Source organism: Anser anser (genome assembly GCF_964211835.1).
Source record: "Anser anser genome assembly, contig: HAP1_SCAFFOLD_109, whole genome shotgun sequence".
Classification (NCBI taxonomy): domain Eukaryota; kingdom Metazoa; phylum Chordata; class Aves; order Anseriformes; family Anatidae; genus Anser; species Anser anser.
The window spans coordinates 60,072-66,269 of record NW_028154199.1 but is presented as its reverse complement, the minus strand read 5'-3'; positions in this window follow the sequence as shown (position 1 = coordinate 66,269).

The following is a 6,198-nucleotide window of genomic DNA, read 5'->3' as shown; positions in this document are numbered from 1 at the left end:
TAAGGTCTTATTTTTTTTTTTTTAAGGTTAGGGTCTCCAGCGTTAGGGCTTTGAGAATCTTTACGTTTTGGGTTAGGGTTTAGAGGGTCTTAATTTTTAGGGTTAGGGCTTTTAGGCGTAGGTCTAGTGTGGTAAATTTTATCGGGTTAGGACTGTAAGGGTTTTTAGGGTTAGGGTTTCTAGGGTTTGTTGGGGTAGGGGTTAGGGTTAGATCCGTGGTTGCCATAGGGTTAGGGGTCAAGGTTCTTAGGGGTTAGGCCTAATATTAGGGCGGAAGGCCAAAATAAGAGGGGAGGAGCCCACCCAAAATTGAAGGGTTGAAGCCCAAAGTTAGGGGAAGGAACGTCAAAATTGTGGGGTCCCCCAAAATTGAGCGGAAGAGCTCTTAATATTGGGGGAAACCCAAAAAAGGAGGGTGGGGGACTCTAAAATTGGTTGTGTCCCCCCCAAAATTGGTTGTGTCCCCCCCAAAATTGGTTGTGTCCCCCCCAATTAGGGGAGGAACCCCCAAAATTGGGTGGGCGAACCCCCATATTGGGGGGGCAGAACACTTAAATGGAAGTGTGAAATTCCAGAATTGAATGTGGACCCCCTAGAACAGTCTTCAGGGGTTTAGTGTGGTAAATTTTATCGGGTTAGGGCTGCAAGGGTTTTTAGGGTTAGGGTTTCTAGGGTTTGTTGGGGTAGGGGTTAGGGTTAGATCCGTGGTTGCCATAGGGTTAGGGGTCAAGGTTCTTAGGGGTTAGGCCTAATATTAGGGCGGAAGGCCAAAATAAGAGGGGGGGAGCCCCCCCAAAATTGAAGGGTTGAAGCCCAAAGTTAGGGGAAGGAACGGCCAAATTGTGGGGTCCCCCAAAATTGGGCGGAAGAACTCTTTAATATTAGGGGGGAACCCAAAAAAGGAGGGTGGGGGACTCTACAATTGGGGGGGACCCCCAAAATTGGTCAGGTCCCCCCAAATTAGGGGAGGAACCCCCAAAATTGGGTGGGTGAACCGCCAAATTGGGGGGAAGAAGACTTAAATGGAAGTGTGAAATTCCAGAATTGAATGTGGACCCCCCCCAGACCTGGGGAGGAATCCCCAAACTTGGGGGGGACCCCCAAAATTGGGGTTAAAGCCCCAGATCCCGGGGAGCTAAGCCCCAAATTAAGGGAAGGAACCTCAAACATGTGGTGAGAACCCCAACATTGGGGGAAAGAACCTTAATATTAGGGTGGCAGGCCAAGAAAGGATGGTGGGGGCCTCCAAAATTGTGGGGGGCTTGGAATTGGGGGGAATCCCCAAAATGGAGGGGGAACCCCAAAAGTGGGGGGGGGGCGAAGCACCAAATTAGGGGAAGGAACCCCAAAATTGCGGGGAAGAACTCTGAAATGGAGAGCTGAAAACCCGAAATTGAGGGGAAACCCCCAAAACGGCGGGAAAACCCTCCATAAACACGAAACCGGTAATGTAACAGAGCAAAAAATGGCGTCCTACGGCAAGGTGCGAGGCTCAATTTTCTGGGGAGTGCTGGGAAATGTAGTTCTTGGCCACCGGGTTTCCGGGAGTCCATATTGTTTTCCCAGAGCATGCCGGGAGATGTAGTTCTCGGACACTGGGCTTCCGGGAGGCCATGTTGGTTTCCCATCTTTGCTAGACTCCGGGTGCTCTGGCTTCACAGAGAAACCCCCAAACTGAAAAATGTACCTGCTAATATATTGGGCTCTAAATGTAGCCCTGGGTTAATTGAATAACAATCCCTGGGTAAGATTGAAGTGCAGGAGGGGTTGGCTACGGTTTTAAGAGCCGGTTTGCAGAAAAGGGATTTCCCGTTAAGAAATGGCATATACTGATTGTTCTCTTCCTTGCTCTGCCAAGACCTGAAGCACATCTTGGAAGCCAGGCAGAATCCGTGGAGCCAATGGAGTTCTCAAGCTTGACTTCAGCTTCTTCCCAGCTAGAAGAAGCAAGGACACGCCGGCTGAGTTCCACAGGCAACGCGCCCGTATCTGTAGACGAGGATTTAGAGATGCTACTTTGGGAACTCTCAGACGGCATACTGGAAGCCGAGCTCGACTTGGACCCAGGGAAGGATGAGGATGACCTCCTCCTTGAGCTTTCCAAGATGATTGATGATTGAACTGCATAGTCCTATGGTATATTTAAAAAAAAAAAAAAAAGAAAAAAAAGAAAACAACTCTTCTTCTTGTTGGATACCCTGAGGTGATCCTTTTTCTAACTGAGGCTTTGCAATGAGACTTAAAGCACAGTTGGAACTGGTAGAAATTGGCAGGATCTGCACTCAGTTGTCCTAAGTTTTCCTGCTGGTCAGAGTTAAGGTCTTGTGCATGGTTCCGTAACTATAGGTGGCTACCTTTGATATCAAGAGGACAAAGCACTTGTTTCTTTTGGCACAGAAAGATGTCCATCGGCACGCTGTGGTGGCTGTGAATTGACGTAGTGATGGAGCGATGCTCTGAAGGCTTAAACGGAAAGCTTCTTCCTTCCGCCCCCCTTGGCACAGCTCGATGTTGGGCACATTGTGAAGCCTGGGTGTTCTGATTTCTCGGACAGTTGATACCCAAATCCCGGAGTTACTATGTCAACTCTTGACTTTTATTTGTGTATGCCATTGTTTTGACTGTAATCTTTTCAGATGATGAAGCTGTAGGGGCGGGAGGGAGCAAAATAATTATTCTAGCGTTGTGGACCAAACATGCTGCCAGGAGTGGTGGTGGTGGGGTCAGCCCACCCGGCCTTACTTTCAGTTATCGGGGATGATAAAATGGTGTGAAAAGCAGCAGCTCTGCGATACGGCTACGCTACCCCCACTCCCTTCTCTTGTGCTGTACCAAAGTTCCCCCAAGCTTTGGTTGGTGCTTTTTGCTGGTGACAGTAGGACTCCAGGGCGAGTAGTCGGGACTCTCCTGCAGTAACTGGGTCAATTAAGGGTTGGTTTAAGTGCCTCCTGGTTTTTAAAATTGCTCCCCTGAGCTGCTGGCTCTGCTGCCTGCTACAGCAAATGTTCGGGTGCCATCAGCGTCGCACTTGGGCGTGGGCACTGACCCTGCGGAGGAGAGCTGAGACTCGCGTGTATTGTGTACCCTGCCGCCAGTGATCGTTTTCCCCTAGCAGATCTATTTTGAATCATTTCCCTAAATTTTAGAGGAACTTTAGGCTCTTTGTGCTATGATTTGTGAAGCTGTAGGGGCCCTCAGGCATTTGCTGCTGGCAGAGGAAAACCGCTTGTCGAATTTGTTGTAAATACTTTCTGTTTGGACAACAACGCCTGTGTGTGTGTGTGTGTGTGTGTGTGTGTGTGTGTGTGTGTGTGTGCGTGCTTTGACGACCCCCTGCGACGCCCCAGCTCCGCGAGGGAAGCTTTGAAGCGGCTCTGGGAAAACCTCTGCGGAAGAAACCGCTGCTAGTGACTTGCGGAAAAGGGACTCCACAATCAGTGAGATTGTAAAGTAGGTATGTTTATTCAGCGCTGGGCAGCACGGGAGGTCGTGGGCATGAAGATTGATGACTCTTCCTCGTCACCGCTAGTTGACCTCTTGTCTTTGCGCAGACTCAGTTGCTCCTTGGCTCTTGTCCATCTGCAGGACCAGTTTCTCCCAGTTTCTTAAGACAGGCTCACTCTCTTATTAGGAGACTGACCTTGGTAAGGGGCCCAAGGCTTCTTGCTTTAGTTAATTGGCACAATGCACCATAGTTAGCAAAGACACTAAGTAGCATCCTAGTTTAACGCTGTCAGCGCTCTATCTCTACTTGATAAGATTCTCCTAACTCCCTCTCTCACTGGAGCCCACGCAGCCCTCCGTCCTGCCGAAGGACTTCACGGGGACTTCTGCCGGCTCCGGGTGCCCGCACACAGACAGAAATGGCTTTGAGAGAAAACAATCAGGAGGAGGAGAGCTCAGAGACTGCGGCCGGCTTCGGCCACCTTCCCCTCGCTTTCCCTCTCCGTGTTCAAACCGAGCACTGTTCTGCCGTCAACCTTCGCTGCCTCTGCCCGCGGCGCCGGGCTTTCGCGGGTGCCATTGCTCCTCTACATATTTTATCCTTCCTTTTGTAAGGAATGGTCCAGCAATTCGTGTCACTAAGGGATTTGAAGGGTTACCATCGAGGCCCGGGTCTAGGTGATAAGAGAACAAAGGGGTTTTTAGGGAAAAGTGCTGACTACTGCAGGGGATGTTGCTAGAGTTTCTGAAATCCGGCGCAGAGGCTCCCAAACGAGGAGGAAGGGGGAGCTGAAGGACAATTGAAGGACAAAAGCCTGAGAGGAAGACAACCAGCATTCAGCCCGAGCAAGCCCCGAGAGACCACCAGAGACTGGTACGCAGGCGCCCCTGGGAGGGGTTTCGGATTCCGGAAACCAATTCTAATAACCCTGCCTCTTCTCGAAGTAGTAATGAATATGTATTAGCCTGGGAGCATCAAAACCAGCCGCCTTACGTAACAGGCGTGCGTCCTGGGGGAGCAGAGACTCCCGGCGCACCCAGCGCTGCTTGCTTGCCTCTATTCGTTTAATAAATTGTAAACTTTGATTGTAATCCTATTTGGATTTATAACAGCCATTTATAACACTTTTTATATTTGTATTTTATTTAAGGCTGTCTTGCCCCCCTCCCCCCCCAGCCTCGCTGCTCGCCAATAAAGCTGGCGCAGGGGCTAAGGGATTTGAAGGGCCTGCTTGTACACCTAAGGGATTTGAGGGCCTGCTTGTACACCTTTGGGGACTGCCTCTTTTGGGGGGGGGGGGGGGTGTTAGGAGCTGCTTGTATACTTTTTTAGGCATTCCTCTGAGAGGGGGTTGGGAGCTTCGTGTATACTGGGGGGGGAGGGCCTCCCTCGAGGTGGAAGCGGGGGGGGTTGGAGCGTTTCTACACTGTAGGGGCCTGCCTGTACACTTTTGGGGCCTGCCTTGGAGGGGTTGGGAACTGCTTGTACACCTTTGGGGCCTGCGTCTGCGCGGGGCGGGGGGGGTTAGGGGGTTGGAGCTGGTTTTAACCTTTCGGGCTTGCATCTGGAGGGGCTTGGGGCCTGCCTTTGGGGGGGTGGTTGTGAGCTGCTTGTATACTGTAGGGGCCTGCTTGTACACCTTTGGGGCCTGTGTCTGGGGGGGGGTTGGGGCCTGTGCCGGGGGGGTTGGGAGCTGGTTGTACGCTCTAGGGTCCTCTGGCAGGCTTTGGGGCCTCCCTTTGAGGGGGGCAGTTGGGAGCTGGTTGTACACCTTTGGGGCCTGAGTCTGGGGTGTGGGGGCTGGGGCTGAGGCCTGGGGCCTGGGGCATGCATCTGGGTGGTGGTGGTGGGGGTCCAGTTCATGGGGGGGGTGGGTTGGGAGCTGCTTGTGGACAGTTGGGGTCTGCATCCGGGTGTGGCTGGGGCCTGCTTGTAGACTTCTGCAGCCTGTGTCTGGTGTTTGGGGGCTTTTCTGTAGTGTTTGGGGATTGCATTTTGGCTTTGGGATGTGTCTAGAGCTTCTGGGGCCTAGCTGTAGTGCTTGGGGCCTGCGTCTGGGGCTTTTCTGTAGCATTTTGGTAGCGTGTTTGTGATTTGGGGTCTGTATCCAGGGTTTTGCCTTTTTTGTAGTTTTCAGCTTTGTGTCTGTTTCTTTGTTGGTTGCCTGGGGTTTGGGGTTTGGATCATTAGTCAGTGTCATTAGCGTCGGGGGGTTGATATGAAGGGTTAGGGTTGTGGTTAGAGTTGTTACGGTTAAAGAGAATAAGGATTTTAGGGTAAGGGGATCAAGGTTGTGGGAATAAAAATGTTTTTGCACAGAGTTACATCGTTTAGAGGGAAGGAAGGTGGTATTGATATATGCTTGCAGTGATAAGAAAGCTTAACAGACAACCTTGTAAAATGCAGACAACCAGAATCCTTAGAGCAATTGGGTGGAAATCACGGTGTAAGAAACATTACCACCTCAAAGAGGAAAACAGTCAAGAAAAAAATAAAATTGACTAGTAACAGGCCAGCAGCTGTGTATTTTCTGTGAAGCACTGGATAGATCGTGAACATGGATTACTCAGTCAATGGGGAAACTGGGGAGGGTCTTGGTCACCGAGAGGAAAAAAAAAATTATATAAACTGTGTTATGGAACTAGTAGGTGGCTTGTGGAACGCCTGCCATTGCAATCGTGAATAAAAATGCTACCTCACTGAGATACTTGCCTGAGCCTATGGTATTGGTTACAGAGTGTTTCTAATAAGGT